Source organism: Halichoerus grypus, chromosome 6 (assembly GCF_964656455.1).
Source record: "Halichoerus grypus chromosome 6, mHalGry1.hap1.1, whole genome shotgun sequence".
Lineage (NCBI taxonomy): Eukaryota > Metazoa > Chordata > Mammalia > Carnivora > Phocidae > Halichoerus > Halichoerus grypus.
The window spans coordinates 129,771,985-129,788,922 of record NC_135717.1 but is presented as its reverse complement, the minus strand read 5'-3'; the positions used below and the strand labels follow the sequence as shown (position 1 = coordinate 129,788,922).

The 16,938-nt window shown below is 42.8% G+C and overlaps 1 long non-coding RNA gene across 4 annotated transcripts in view; it reads left to right on the top strand.

Moving 5' to 3' along the window:
• Window positions 1–16,938, top strand: part of LOC118537363 (uncharacterized) — a 50,264-nt gene that overhangs the window by 7,146 nt on the left and 26,180 nt on the right. For all 4 annotated transcript variants that reach the window (XR_013449264.1, XR_013449263.1, XR_013449261.1 and 1 more), the window contains exon 3: window positions 8,465–8,595. This is a non-coding gene — a long non-coding RNA (uncharacterized LOC118537363). The remainder of the gene's footprint in view (window positions 1–8,464; window positions 8,596–16,938) is intronic.

Genomic DNA, 16,938 nt, shown 5'->3' with positions numbered 1-16,938 from the left:
TTTTAAGTTATAGGAGAATATGTTGATTAAAAAATTATTGCTTTCTTAAATATCTTTTCTAGAGCCTCCTTTCCTAACAAATAGGCAAGGTAAGCACCAAAGCAAAAGCAGATCAACTCTGCTACCACAGAGGTATGATGCTGCAGATTGATCCCTCATTGGCCATCTTGGTCTTTATTTGTTAGGCATTTTATGGAAATTACTGATCTCATTCTGTATAATAAGTGAAAAAAAGCAGCAAAAGTTTGGAAAGTATTAGTGAGAAGAGCAAATGGTTACACCTCATTTATTCAGTCAGTACATATTTGAGGACAATTACTGTTCTGGGCACAAGAGAAGAACAGTGAACAGAACAAGTCCTTGCATATTCTAGTGGAAGGAGATAGACAAAGAGCAAATAAATATAAATATCAAGTGGTGATGAATACAAGGGGCTAAAATAAAAGAGATCAAGGGGAGAGAGGATGACTGGACTAGAGGTTTGTTATTTCAGATAACGGTGATTGATGGAAATAGAGGCAGAGATATTATTAAACTGACATTGATGAGATAGTGTGTTATATTGGCTCTGGGATGAATTATTGAACGGAAGAAAGGCACGCCGAGGAGCAAGTGAAAAATGTAGCGCTTATGCAATCCCTAATCAGCAAAAGATGAAGAAGACTGACTTCATGGAATGGAAATCTAATTGAGCATTCCACAGGGTCAGCCTGGTTGCAGAAGTCAGACTGCCTTCAGATTAGCAGGTGTGTTTTCCTGGGCTCATTTTAAATGGCTGGAAAATCCCCTGCATTTGTGAGAAGATCCTGCATATGACGCATACTTCTGGCCAAAGACAGGAAAAAAAAAATCACCCAGCTTATGAAGCATTAGAAAAAAAAAAGATACAAAGAACTAGATTGGAATGATAAGGAGCAAAAAGCGAAGGAATGAGTAGCATGCAGGAAGAGAAGTACACTGAGGATAAGGCAATCATATGCAGGGTAGTAGAAAAAAGAATTTGAAAATTCTCCTAAAAAAAAAAAAAGCCATAACGCTCTAACAACAGCTCATTTTACCCAATGGCTTATTTCATTCAGGGATATAAAATCTGTGAGATTCCAGGGGCACCTGGGTAGCTCAGTTGGTTAAGCGTCTGCCTTCGGCTCAGGTCATGATCCCAGGGTCCTGGGATTGAGCCCCGCATCGGGCTCCCTGCTCAGTGGGGAGCCTGCTTCTCCCTCTCCTCCCAGCTTGTTTCTCTCTCTAGCTATCTCTGTCTCTCTCTCTCTCTCTCAAGTAAATAAATAAAAAAACATTTTAAAAAAATCTGTGAAATTCCATTTTTAATAGAAGAAAACAGAATTTGGAGAGGGCACAGAAAATGTTTTCACACTGAGAAAAATAGAACATTTATGTATTTTTATCTTCCCCTTTTATTTATGAGCAAGAGTAATAGCTAATTTTGAGTGCTTATGATGTGTCAACCATGAAGTGCTTTTACTGAATGAACTCATTGACTCTTCCCAACAGCCCTGTGAAGTAGGTACCAATAAAATGTCCAATTGCCTTGTGAGGAACCCTCTGTGAGGAGGTTATATAACTGGCTTAAGGTTGGAAGTGGCCCAGCCAGGATTTGAACCCAGGTGATGTCATCAATAAATGATAAATAACTCAAATTGTGCGGAGGCTTCTTATTTTTCACATAGCTGCTGGATCAACCTGTAAGAACTCCATACTCAGTGGTTTAAGATCAATAGTCCACATGGGAGAAATGAGTGTTCTTTACTTCTCTCCCGGCTAGCTTTGTTTGGGGAGGATTATTGTTGGCTGACACCTTCCCCATAATATTTGACCACTGCTTCATATTTTGAGAAAAACCACTTCCTTACAGCTCCCACACTGCTCTTAAAAAAGCTTCACCTATTACCTCTTTGTTAAATCGTATCATTGCCAAATGATAGGGAGGGTAAGCACAGGGTTTGAGCTATGTCTGTAGTGGGGGGGATTCACCTAAAAAGATGACACTCAGATATTAGAACATCTAATTAATCCCTAAGTTGTGTCTATTCTTCCTCTTCCTTTATTCTTTTTAAAGATTTTATTTATTTGAGAGAGAGAAAACAAGCAGCGGTAGGGGCAGAGGGAGAGGGAGAAGCAGACTCCTCGCTGAGCAGGGAGCCCAATGCAGGACTCGATCCCAGGACCCCAAGATCATGACCCAAGCCAAAGGCAGATGCTTAATTGACTGAGCCACCCAGGTGCCCCTCTTCCTTTTCCTTTAAAATGTCTCTTTGATTGCCCCTTCATTATGACTGTGTCACAATCAGTGCCTTTCCTAGAGTGTGTGGAGCCATGTGCAAATACTTTTTGCAGGGCCCCTGTCTATATAAACAATTGAAGCCACCCTAAATCAGCATACCAGGGTCATTCTGACAGTCCAACCTCATGTTCACACAATCCTAAAAACAAAAACAAAACAAAACACCCTGCATTTCCCAGTAAGTGTGTTTGGCTTGCCAGGTCACCCTCCCAGAACGAGGACCTAGCCGCAGAACCCCAGGATGACCGCATAAGCATGAATCATGGAGCAACTGGGGAGATCTGGTCAAGTCCATTCACTGGACAGGAGGTGGGAGATCATCCCCCCAAAAGAGAAACTGGTACTGACTGAGCCCACATGGGGCCCCTGTTCTGTCTTGATGCGCCCCAATCAGATGGATGCCAATCCAATTGCAGCTGGTCCCAGGTACCAGAGAGGGTCTAAGAAGACTAAAGGAAGTCACTTCAAAGAGTGAGCCCCCCAGATGCCTGGGGCCCTCCTTAGGAGCTCTGAGTTATGAGTCTAAAAGCTCCATCGACACCTTCCTCTGTCCCTCCTCACCTAACTGATTACAACTCTGTCCTGGTTGGCCTCACATCCTCCACTTTCTCTCCTTTTGTGTTCATTGTCCTCCTAGTGTGAACATATTATTCATATTCACTGTCTTCTTTTGTGCCGTATTCCTTCCTATTGATATTTATCAAATATGAAGCCCTCAGCTGTGGTCCTCATTTAGATTATAGTCTAGATCCTAGCCCCCCTCATCGACTCAAGAACATCAGTCCAGCCATCCTCCCCTCTCTCCTGTATCATTCATTTCTCTCTCTGATGAATTATTTCCATCATCACACAACTATGCCACCTTAAAAAATCCTGTCTTTGTCCTCACTTCCCCTACCAGCCACCAACCCACTTCGTAGCTCTTCTGCAGCAAAACCACTTGAAAGGAATCCTTGATTCCTCTCCTCCAGTGCTAACTTGTGCTCTGCACAAAGGCATTTGGTAGAGGAGACATGGGTAGAGGCTGAAATCTAGTTCATTCTTTGTTTGCCAAGCAAAATGCTTGACACAGGACTTTGTCATTTTTGAGGAACAACATTTGAAATTGATCTGCCTTGAGGCATCACTATTTCCAACTGGCCAGCCTGAAGCAGGCTTTTTTTTTTTAACTGATTTTGCCCAAAGGTCCTACATGTCCTCCTGGACTTTGTTGGCCCACTTCAGTCAGACTTTCCTCATAATTCTCCTGAAACTCCTCTGGTCCAAGGTCACCATGTGACATTCACATGGGTAAATCCAGTGGTTGGTGTATTTGTTTTCTATTGCTGCTGTAACAAAGTACCCCAAACTTCGTGGCTTAACACAACACAAATTTATCATCACACAGTTCTGGGGGGTCAGAAATTCAAAACAGGTCAGTGGGACTGCCTTCCTTCTGGAGGCTCTAGGGGACAATGCGGTCCTTGCCACATCACTCCAACCTCTGCTTCCACTGTCCCATCTCCTTCTCTGCCTCTGACCCCAAACCTCTTGCCTCCCTCTTTTAAGGACACTTGTGATTACATTGATCCCACCCGGACAATCGAGAATAATCTCCCCATTTCCAGATCATTAACATGATCGCATCTACCAAGTCCCTTTTGCCATGGAAGTTACCATAGTCACAGGTTCTGGGGACTAGGCCGTGAACATTGTTGAGGGGCCCTTATCAGCCAGCTAGTTCTCAGCTGTCCCTCTCACGTGACCTGTCAGCTGTATTTGACACACTTGATCTCTCCTTCTGCCTTGGTACATTCTGGGCCCTGGTTTCTGGGACACCACCATCTCTTGATTGTCTCCCCCTCTGGTGGCTGCTCCTTCTGAGTAGTCTCCTTTTCTGGTCTCCCCTGTTCTCCCTGAATACTCCGTCTTCGGTCTTCTCTCTACACTCTCTTCATTTGTGGTCTCCTGCCTTTACACAGCGTCTAATATGCTGTGATTCTTAAATTTGTATTACTGTCTGTTCCTCTCTTTTGAACTACAAAGTTGTATTTCCAACTGCCTGCTCAATACCTCTCTTTAGATCACCAATACATATTTAACACTTAATATGGCCAAGTATGAGTTCCTGACCTTTTCCCCCTCAAATCTGCTCCACCTAGAGTCTTCCCCATCACAATGGATGGCAACTTCATCCTCTTGGTTGCTCTAGCCACACTCTTTGGATTCATCCCTGACTCCTCTCTGTCTCCTATACCCCGTCACCAATCCATCAGCAAATTCCACTGACTCTCTCTTCAAATATGCCCAGAATCCAACACATCTCACCATCCCCACTGCTTTCCCACTAGTCTCATCTCTGCCTTCCTTTCTGTGCTAGCTTGTTGAATATCCTCCTAATTGGTCTCCTGCTTCCAGTGCTGTCCCTAAAGAGCATTTCTTAATGTAAGAACCATCGTGATCCTTTAAAACAGGTCTTAGTATATTACTCCTTTGCTAAAAACCCAGCGAGGACTCCATATCACACTCATGGTAAAGGCAAAAGCCTGTAATTTTCTGTGTGCTCTGCCCTGCCATCAATCTCACTGACTCTATCTCCTCCTGTTCTCCCTTTGTTCATCCTGCTTTGGCTACACTGGCCTCTTTCTTGTTCCTTGAACACATCAGTCTCAGGGCCCTTGCACGACCTGTTCCCTCTGTCTGGAATTGTCTTGCCCAGGGATCTGTATGGCTAGCTCCCTCATCATCTTTGAGTCTTGCTCATATATTGTTTTCTCAGTGGGACCTTCCCTGTTTACTCTGCCAAAGGCCTTGATGGGAATATGAATTGCTACAATCTTTTGAAAGTAATTGCATAGTGTCTTTTAAAATATATTAACACAGGGGTGCCTGGGTGGCTCAGTCGTTAAGCATCTGCCTTCGGCTCAGGTCATGATCCCAGGGTCCTGGGATCGAGCCCTGCATCGGGCACCTTGCTTGGCAGGAAGCCGGCTTCTCCCTCTCTCACTCCCCCTGCTTGTGTTCCCTCTCTTGCTGTGTCTCTCTCTGTCAAATAAATAAATAAATCTTTAAAAAAAATAAAATAAAATATATTAAGACATCCTTTAATATAATGTTGCCCTTTTGGCAAATCTCTCTCATAGAAATAGAAAGTATGGAAGCACCCTGTGTAAGTTTATAGGGTTATTTATTGTACATTTTTCTTAGACCAAAAAGAAGCTAGCCACAATCTGATTGTTAATCAATAGAGAAGTGGTTGAATTAATTTTGGTAAATTATATTGAAGAGCATTCTGCAGCTCTTAAAAAGAATGAAGTTAGATGGATAGTTATTAAGCCAAAGGATGGCGATGCTGGATAATTAACTGAAAGCTGCACATTGCAGAGTAATATGTAAAGTATCTTTACATTTTTAAAAAACAAAACAAAAATTCACATCATTGTCTGAAGGCCATGGGAAAGATACTAAACTGGATAAACACTAAACTGTTAGTATCAGTTACCTGTAGGGTATGGGAATAGAGTAGGAAAATAAGTGACTTTTTCTTGAAATACTTTTGTATTGTTTCATTCACTAAAATGTGTACATAATGATCCAGTAATTACAATTACTTTTTAAGTTTAAACTAAACAACTCAATAATAGCTTGCTTCCTACAACCTCACAGTCCATTTTCATTCACTTAAGCATTGGCTGATCACCTAGTGTTTCAGGCACTGTGCTAGACGAAGAGCTATAGGATGGGTAAAGCACAGTGATGGTGGCAGTGGGGAGACAGGGAAGGTATGCTTGTTTTCTATCCAATATTTGCATCTTTTAGAAGTTAAATATCTTGCCCCATTTAAAAATCAGAATATTTCATATTAAAATTTAGGCTTCTCAATTTAGAATATCTGGCAATACTGGGCTTGTGTTACCTCATAGAATGCACTTAAACCACATTCTTTGGTTCCCTTTTACATGAAGCCCATTATCTCTAACTAGTCACAGTCCTCACTGTCCCCTGTTAATGGCATGTATCCCCTCTCACTTGTTTACCTCCTGTATGCGTGTGATTCTCTAACTCCTGACCTCAACTAGGGAAGGGTTGTGTGAATGCAGAGGAAGCAGTGAGTAAAGAGGTGTTAAGGGGACAGACTTGAGAGGGCTTGGTGACTGGTTTGCATGTGGGGGGGGTAGGGACAAGGAGACTTGGATGGATAATGACATCACTATCTAAGACGTGGAACACAAGAAGAGAACCCAGTGTGTGGGAGGCTAATGGAAAAGATAAGGGCTCCATTTTGGACACTTTGAGATGTCTGTGGAACATCCGGAAAAAGATATCTAGGTAACAGTTGAACATATGCATCCTAGGAAATGGAACAAAAGAGAAAGATTTGGGAGTTGAAGAGGTAGTTTTTATAGTGCCTAAAACAATGATAGTTGATGAAACTGTGCAGGGGGTGGTGGGAGTGTGAACTCTAAAGAACATTCCTTACCCGCCCAGGGTGAAAGTCATCATACAAGCCAAGGACCTAAGAAAGTTTTCCAGGAGAAAAAGAATTAGCAGCTAGACATCACCGAGCATCATATCTAGTCCTTCACAACCTAATCTTAGACACAGATGGGAGTCTTGGGCTCATGTCCAAGCTTGGTGTTGGACCTTACACCAAGCTTTAAAAAAAAATCTGGGCCTCAGCTACCACATCTGTAAGTAAGAAAGTTGGGCCAGGTGATGGATACCTAGCCTTTGAAGTACTAACATTCTAGAATTCTGGGAAGCCTCCTCCTCCAGCCAGTTATCACTACTATCTGTTCATCCTGAAGCCATGCATCTGTGTGTGTGTGTATTTCAGTTGCTTCTATATACAGAATGATGGGGCGCCCGGGTGGCTCAGTCGTTAAGCGTCTGCCTTCGGCTCAGGTCATGATCCCAGGGTCCTGGGATGGAGCCCTGCATCGGGCTCCCTGCTTAGCGGGAAGCCTGCTTCTCCCTCTCCCATTCCCCTGCTTGTGTTGCCTCTCTCTCTGTCTCTCTCTCTCTGTCAAATAAATAAATAAAATCTTTAAAAAATAAAATTATATATACAGAATGATAACTGAGGCTAGATTTGGTCAGTTCTTCCTACATGAAAAGAGGAAGCAAGCAACTGCTCCTTGAGAAGAATTTAAAGAAGACTCTACTGGGGCACCTGGGTGGCTCAGTCAGTTAAGTGTCTGCCTTCAGCTCAGGTCATGATCTTGGGGTCCTGGGATCGAGCCCCTGTTCAGCAGGGAGTCTGCTTCTCCCTCTCCCTCTGCCCCCTGCCCTTGTCCTCTCTCTGTCTTGCTCTCTCTCTCTGAACAAATAAAAATCTTAAAAAAAAAAAAAAAAAGAAGCCTCTCCTGATAACTTCCCTAATTCCATAGATCAATTATAACATACTCATGAATTTTCTTACTCTGAAGTTACTTCCAAAAGTAAATTCATAGGAATATGAGAACAGTGATTTATAAAGGAACCAGTCGTTCTCTCCAACCTGGATCGATCACTTCTTACAGGGGAGATGGGTTCCTTTCTGGTTTCCAATGTTTTATTTACATCACAAGTTCCTTAAGGGTGAAGTCTTTCTCCTACCTATTAGGCCCTCCATCAATGTGTATTGAACAAATGTGTCTCAACGTATTCAATGTTTATGTTTATCAGTTGGATTAAGAATGGATGTCTCTGCTTAATTAGAGAAAGGTACATTTAAGAAGCATAATTTCAGGAGGTCTCTAAAAAGTAAATGAACCTTGGGGAAAGGAAGTGTCATAAGAAAAATATGCGGAAAATGGCAGATTCTGGAATAAGAGACTTGGTTGTCATGCGAGTTGAAAGATGCTAAGATCAAGGAGGAGGGTGAACACAAAGTACAGCTGTCACTGTGTGGAGTTACACAATGGTTGCCCAATCCGTGCCCACATACAGAGATGTCGCCCGTCTTCTTTCAGCCTTACCGTCTGTTGCATTGGTTGCACAGGCAATCATGTCTCCTGCAGGAAGGGAGAGAGGAGGGATCTGTGACCCTGATCACTGCAGGTTCCGTGACAGTTTTCTCCTGCAGGGCAGACTCGAACATTGGCTAAGCTAACACGTCAGTTAATCCCCTGTGTGATGAGCACCCACGGTTGTTTTCTGTAAGCTCACCATACACCTTCCCCATTAAATTCCTTCCAACAGGTTCCTGAGAAGGACCAAAGCCACTTCTTTAATGTGAGGTTCATGTGCAATGGCACTTGGTAGAGTTGCCAGGTAAAATACAGGACACCCAGATCATTTGACTTCCAGATAAGCAACGAAAATTTTCTAATGTAAGTATTCCCAGAGTTTCCTATTTCTTGTTTTTTGTTTTTTGTTTTTTTGCCTAACCCTGACAGCCCTGCACTTTGTATTGCGTGACGTTTCTGAGGGACTTCCAGCATCCCCCTCCGGGGTGCTTTTGTACCTCTGCTGCCCTCTAATGGTCACAGTTGGTCACTGGCACCAGAAAGACTGGATAGGTGGGGTTTAAAGAATTCTGAGGGAATGGGGATGAAGCATGTCCATTCAGCAAACATTCACGGAGCATGGTCGTACTTTGTTCCAGGCACTGTGCTGAACTAGTTAGCAATTACACACCGTCAAGGAAGCCCAGGCTAAAAGACAAGAGAGATTTGTTACAGAAAGCATACTGGATTCAAGGTCAGATGTCTCAGAAAAAGATGTTCTGCTCTAAAATCTATTACTGACAAGCTATGCACTTCGATTTGGGGGGCTTCTGTTTTCTCATTAAAATAAGAGTACAGACAGAAGGAAGGAAATAATTGCTATTTGAAAAGTGCGGCAGAGTTCATCTAGAGATAACAGCTTTGGGGAAACCCTGGGCCATGCAAAGCCAGGACTCAGAGTCTAGCAAGGATGAGAAAAAGTAAACATAAGTAAATGAAACTGATAAAACAGCTATAGATAAAGTGGAAAAGGGTGTTGTCCCTAGAGGACTTCTTTGGATGATTACTGATTTGGGAAAGGGGCTGGAGACAAGGATTGGGCTCCTAAAAGATAGGGAGGAGAGGAGCCAGGTGAAGACACCTATTGTAAATGAGAGCATGCCTACCAGTATGGCAGCTGGCCAGGCCAAGGAGGCTGGCCCATAGGACCAGTAGGAATAAGGGACAGTCTGACATCTGAGTCTAAAGTTCCTTAATTTGCTTAGTAATCCTACTTTTATAAAGCAAGTTACAGACAACAGTGCTGGATTCATAGGTCCTAGAAATAAATGTCTGGGGCGTTATAGCCAAATTAGAATGAAGGGATTGAGAGAGAGCTGGAACATAAAGGGGAGCCAAGGAAGTGGCAGTCAGAGGAGATTAAGGAAAGGACGGAGCACTGGGGGCTCTAGATGACAAGAGGCCATGTAAACATCCTCCTAGAAATACCTAGAAATAGTTGGGTGTTCACTGTATTTCCTATAGTTACACAGCATAGGTACCTGAGATGTTTTATATGTATAGGAGGACCACAAAAGGCCGAAGAATTTTGTGACTCTTAAAGCTCGTATAAAATGAGGCTATTGCTGGGGCTTCTGGGTGGCACAGTTGGTTAAGCATCCAACTCTTGGTGTCGGCTCAGGTCATGATCTCAGGGTTGTGGGATCAAGCCCTGCATTGGGCTCCATGCTCAGCATGGAGTCTGCTTGTCCCTCTCCCTCTGCTCCTCCCCACCCCCCCCCCCCGCCTGCTCACTCTCTCTCTCTCTCTCAAATAAGTAGATAAATAAAATATTTTTAAAAAAATGATGTTGCTGCTAATCTGTGAGATCCTGTACTGCTCCAACAGTCTATGGTTCTTCCATGTATTCCAACTGAAAGAGCAATGATACACTGAATGAGCAGAGAAATGGGTGAAAAGTATCAGCTGCCAGGATCATGGAGAGATGTCATGACCGGTGTATCACACCTGCCTTCCTCTACTAGCTCCTTGAATATTACTCTCCTCCACCTGATTGCCCAGGCTAGAACCCTAGAGGCATCCTCAACTCTTGGGTTTCTCCGCCCTTCCTACCCCTGCAATTTCTCATGAAGTTGTATAAATTTTACCTCCTAAAAATATGCTTCCTTTGTCCACTTCTCTGGACCACCCCAGTCCAGGCCACCATTATGTCTTCCTGAACAGCCTCCTAAAAGGTCTTGCTGACTCCCTTCTTATGCTTCTCTGATCCATTCTCCACAACACAACCAGAGTCATCCTAGAATGAACCCCATCAATGGCTTCTCATTGCTTGTAGCGTGAAACATGATTAAAAGATTCTTTCTGAGCTGGCTTGTACCAGCTACCTACTGAGATCATTCAGGTAACCCCTGAGTTTATCTTCTCTCCCACCACTGCCCTCTTTCATCCTAAGCTTCAGCCACACTGAATTTCGTGCAGTTTGTCCATATGTTGGGCTCTCTCTTGCTTCAGATCCTTGTACAAGTGCAATCTTCTCAAGGCAGCCTTCCCTGACCCTCCCTAGAAGACAAGTTTCTCATTCTGTGTAGCCACTTCTCCTAGAGACAATAATGATAATGATAAAAATTATAGTGCCCACTGCAAGCCAGGCAGATCAAGATGATTGGTAGGAATACACCATTAATTTTGCAACTGAGATGAATAAAGAAATAAAGCTTTAGAAGATTAGGTCTTTGGGATAGACTGCAAACATATTTGAAATGAAATAATGAAATATTAATATCCCTATCTAAAGATATTAACCTAAAAATACGGAAGAAACTTTCATATAAATTCAGTGATCTGAATTCTGAATAGGCAAAATTAAATGCCATGTTCAATTTTGTTGTTTGCCCAAACATGAATTTTGATATTATCCATAAAACCAGATAGAGCTGCAGATCGTATAGTGCTCCGAGGCTTGTACGACACGGCAGAATTTCAGTTTCCATTAAATAAACAATAAATGACTTTAAAAATTAAACACAAAGCTAAATTTGTCATAAAGAATTGATTACCAAGTGCCTGCACTGTCTCTTCCGAAAATGTAAAGAAAGTGACCCCTAGTGGAATTCTGATGAAGCATTTCTCTAGTGCTTCGTATTTATCTATTGGTCCACCGTAGAGGTGCTAAAGGTCTATGTGCCAGGCCTTGTGCTAGACTCTGGAGACAAAGACATGACAAAAGTGAAGTTCAGTATGGTTGAGAGGCAACCCTTTGTAGAAAAAGCTGATCAGAGCTGCAGGAGTTATGGAAGTAGCGAATTTGGCAAGTGGCTGGGGGAGAGATGGTTAGGGGTGGTTGCACAGAGGAGGGTAGCAACAGGGACAAGCTATTTGGAACAGAGAAGCTGGAGCAGCATGGTACCTTCCGGAAATTGTCAGTGGTTTCATTTGGTGCATGCGCCCTTATGGGAGAGTGGAGAAGGTAGAAAAGTAGGCAAGGACCTGGTCTTTATCCTATTGCATAGTGTCCCTCACACTGTCTTTGCTGGATATTAACAGAGTTGTGACAAATCCTGCACGAAGACACATGGAGAACATTGGAATTAACTGGGCCTTACATAGGCATGGGAGACTGTTTAAAAATGGGCTTCTTTAGGTTTGCAGACCTCGGGAAGACCAGGTCGGCTAGAATAGAAGATTATTCAAGTCAGGAAGTAAAGATAGAAGTGGGAAGTGGGTTATAAATGAGAGGTGCAGAGACCACGCAACACTTAGAAATGCTATGAATGTGGACGGAAGCTCAGTGGCCAAACACAGATTCTGCAGTTACTACCACTAGCTGATGGCAGGTAGCACGTGTGGGTAAGACCTTACAAAGACCCATCAGGACTTGAGTCGCAGCCATCTTTAAATATCATTGCCATGAGCAACAGCAGGAGCACTAGGATGTATTGAGTCATTTATATGTGCCAGGAGCTGTGCTTTATCTGCATTATTTCAATCCCCACAATAAGCCTCTAAGCTATACATTATTAGTCTCACTGTACAATGGAGGGAGCTGAAACTTGCATAGGTCAACGATTTGCCCCAAGTCCGTTCAGCTGGTCAGCAGTGTGACTGATGGATGCTACGGCCACTGCCTCTCTGGTCCGGTGGGCCTGGCCCCCAGCACTGCGGGAGTCATCAGAAACGAGAGGGCGGACACAGCCATGAGAGCAAATGAATTCATCCAGGGAGGCTTGAGAGGGAAAAGAAGAGGGGAATGTGGAAGCAATATCTGAGGGAACGGCAGAGACGGAGCAAAAGGAGAAGGTAGAGAAAGCAGAAAGAGAGAGCACCTAGCGGAATGAGAATTCCAGAAGGAAGTAGAAGTCAACACTGTCAGACACTGTGGAGGAAACACGTGTGCTCAAGCCTGAACGTTGATCACAGTTGGAGTCAGGAGCCCACTGATGGTCTCAGAGCGAGAAATGTTAGTGGAATGGAGGACAACCGTCTATTAGGGGAGCTGAGGAACATGCCAGAAGTGGAGGAAGGAAGCGAGCCAGTGCGGTCGGCTTTATCAGAGGGCCTGGCTGAGGAGAATAGAAGCATTTCCACCCTGAATATGGAAGAAGACAGAATTCCGTTTCTGTATGGAGGAGACCCAGACATAGAAGACAAGAGGTTGAAGGTAAAGTAGAAAGAATGACTGACTGAGTTTGGGAGAAAAAGGGGATCCAGAGCATAGAGGAAAACGGGCAAGAAGACAGATGCAGGAAGAGAGGGATGGAGGGGGGACCCCACCATATGTGGGTCTATCCGCAAGCAGAAGACGGAAGGAAGAGTCCAGTCCAACACCTGCTTTTTTTCTCTGAAGTAGAAATCAGGGAGAGTGGCTCAGAGTCGGAGGATAGCAAAGGACAGGAGGCCCGAAGAGACCGGCCAGAGGGAGCTGGCTGGAGCGGCTGCTGTGGAGTGTAGACAGAGGCCAGCACAGGGGTGCTCACGGCCCAGAGCACGGATAGCAGACCACAGGCAACTAGAGAGGAGCTAGATAAATTTGTACAGGGTAGATATTTTGCAGATCAGACATGGCAGAAAACGAGAACACTACCAGCATTAGAAAAAAATGGAGGGGGGAGGCCCTGGGTGGCTCAGTCAGTTAAGCGTCTGCCTTCGGCTCAGGTCATGATCTCAGGGTCCTGGGATCGAGTCCCGCATTGGGCTCCCTGCTCAGCGGAGAGCCTGCTTCTCCCTCTGCCCCTTACCCCACTTGTGCTTTCTTTCTCTCAAATAAATAAATAAAATCTTAAAAAGAAGAAGAAGAAAAGAAACAAATGAGGGGGGTTGTTGGGAGTGAAGCCTGGAGATGGAAAAGGGTGTCACGATAGACTGACATGAAAGGGGAAAATTGAAAGTGGAGATCTTACTGTTGGAGGCCAGTTTGGTGGGAGGAAAGAGTAGGAACAGAAGAATTGGAGGTCAGGTCTGAAGGGGAAATGCACTTAGCCTTCTAGTGAGAAGGCCTATGTGCCAGGCACCATACTGGGCACATCCTATATATTATTTTATTGAACCTTACAGCAAAGCCTATAAAGTTAACATTACTCTTCTCCTTTTACGCGTTGATTCGCCCCCACAGCGTGCGCACTGAATCCGCAATGCCGAGGCTGAGAGGTGGCGCAGATGGGTGATGAAAGGCTAGGGTGGCCGTCAGGGTGAGTTGTTCTCCTAGACTGGATTCAAAGGTCAGGGAGACAGAGCTAGAAGTAGCTGGGACTGACACGCTAGCAAGGCATTACCACACCATGACTGCCAAGAGCAGGGATGAAGAGAGGAACGAAGGGAGTAAATTGTAAGCACAGTAACAAGGGTTCTGAAAAGAGAGGGTGAAATAGCCAGGTTGTTTGAGCTCTAAAAGTGGTGCCTTTTATGTATGGGGCTGGGCAGGGCTGACGCTATAATTTGTAGGGCTGAGTACAAAACGAAGATGTGGGGGCTTGGTTTCATCTGAGGCCTCTCTCCTCAGCTTGTAGACAGCCAGCTTATTTCTCTGTCTTTACCAGATCTTTCCTCTGTGCTGTGTCCTAGCCTCTTCTTTGTGGAAGGACGCCAGTCGTATTGGATTAAGGCTCTCCCCAGGGACCTCATTAACCTTCATTACCTCTTTAAAGACCCTATGTTCAAACACAGTCACATTCTGAGGTACTAAGTGTGAGGTCTTCATCATGTGAATTTTGGGAGACACAATTCAGCCCCATAACAATTGTTCAGAGTTTCAAGAAAGCAGCTACAGAGCACTGAGGCCCAAGCAGGGGTACTTCTGTGCGTGGGTACTGGGTGACGGCACCAGACACATGCCCGTGAAGCCAGCCCTGGGCTGGGAGGTGTGTGGCACAGGAATAGCACTGTGGAGCTGTAAGGTTCGGACCTCCCCCACCCGGTCCTAGAGGTATCGGGTTCATGGCAGAATGAGCACCCTTCGCTGGACAGAATTATAAAGGAAGCAAAGCAGGGCACTTGATGAGAGCCAGGTTTTGTTAAGATAATAGAGAGGGTGAAAATGCCTTTGAGCAGGTTGAGGATGAAGAAAAGTTTCTTTGCAAGCAAATGAACATTCCACTGAACAGAGGAGAAACGTCTGGGAGGGAGGTCAGGAGTGAGCAAATAAATTTCAGAGGGAAGAGGAGTGTACAAAGATGGGAATATGAAGAGAATACATACCAGAGGACTTTACATTTCATTACTTTTCATTATGCTGGTTTTAAATTCCCAGAATTTAGAAATTCAATTAAAATTGAATTGAATTATAATTAAATATTCACATTCCTTCATCCAACCACTACTGTACTTTATATACAAATTGGTTATTACTGATTGACCAGAGGAAAAACATTTCATGCGGATCTACTTTTGCTCTCTTGTGGTATCCATTCCAATCAATGCAATATTTGCAGGGGATGGATTATGGAGAGGTACATACTGTAGCTTTATTATAAGCCTACTCTCCCACACTGGAAACAAAATCATAATTGTTATCACATCACTGTAGTGCTCTAGCACATTAAGCTTAGTCCCTTGTATATTCGCTTGAGTCATTATTCTCACTCTTATATTAGTCTCTCCCAGAGGACAACAAAAAAGCATTGTCTGCATTTATATGGATAGAAATACAAGCGATTAATAAATTTAAAGAGCTTCTGTAGTGAAATATCACTTCAGGAAGTTAATAACATGTGAAATAAATAAAAGCAGTTTCTTACACAGAAAGCTACATCATGAAAATACTGACATATTGTTGCATATGATTTTTTATTTTTTATTTAAATCCCATCAAATAAGATTACAAAAATAATTTTAAAACTATTCAAATAATGACAATTACTTTAAAAGTTAAAGTATACATGTTCATTGCAGAAAAAAATTAAAATATAGATAAGCAGAAAAGAAAGGTGACATCATTATAATCCTAACACACACTTATTTTTAGATATTTTTGTTTATTTTTTCTAGTCCTTTTTCTACAGCTACGTGTCCATACACTTCCTTTTTGCAAAAAGTAAGATCCTGTTTTACATAGTGTTTAGTAATCTGCCTTTTACCGCTAACAATGTAAGACAGACATTCTTGTATAACATTATGTCAATGACTACATTTAGCCAAAATTTATTTTTTAAATTTCTGATTGTTGGACATTTAGATTGATTTCAGCTATTTACTATTGTAAACAATGTCGAAACATACATCCTTCCAGCAATAATTTTTTGCACCTCTATGATTATTTCCATAGGATAGATTCATAGATGTCGATAACATCTCAAAGTGGGATGTGAAGAAAGGGGAACCCTCTTACACTGTTGGTGGGAATGCAAACTGGTGCAACCACTCTGGAAAACAGTATGGAAGTTCCTCAAAAAGTTAAAAATAGAATCACCTTATGATCCAACAATTGCACTACTAGGTTTTTGTTTTTGTTTTGTTTTTTTTTTAAGATTTTATTTTTAAGTAATCTCTACACCCAACGTGGAGCTTGAACTTACAACCCCAAGATCAAGAGTCACATACTCCACCATCTGAGCCAGCTAGGCATCCCTGCACTACTAGGTATTTACCCAAAGAATACAAAAATACTAATTCAAAGGGATACATGCACCCTGATGTTTATAGCAGCATTATCTACAATAGCCAAATTATGGAAAGAGCTCAAATGTCCATCGACTGATAAATGGATAAAGAAGATGTGATATATGTATACAATGGAATATTACTCAGCCATCAAAAAGAATGAAATCTTGCCATTTGTGATGACATGGATGGAGCCAGGGGGTATAATGCTAAGTGAAATAAGTCAGTCAGAGAAAGACAAATACCATATGATTTCATTCATGTGTGGAATTTAAGAAACAAAACAAATGATCATAAGGGAAAAAAGAGAGAGACAAACCAAGAAACAGACCCTTAACTACAGAGAACAAACTGATGTTTCCCAGAAGGGAGGTGGGTGGGGGGATGGGGAAAATAAGTGATGGGGATTAAAGAGTGCTCTTGTTGTAATGACCACCCTGTATTGTATGTAAGTCACCTCATATGAAGTGTATAAAATAGTGAATCACTATATTGTACACCCGAAAGTAATATTACACTGCATGTTAACTGACTGGAATTTAAATAAAAACTTAAAAAGAATAATGTCTCAGAGATTAATTTTAAGCCTTTGGGAAAAAAAATACCTTTAATACCTTTAAGAACTAATCTGCTTGT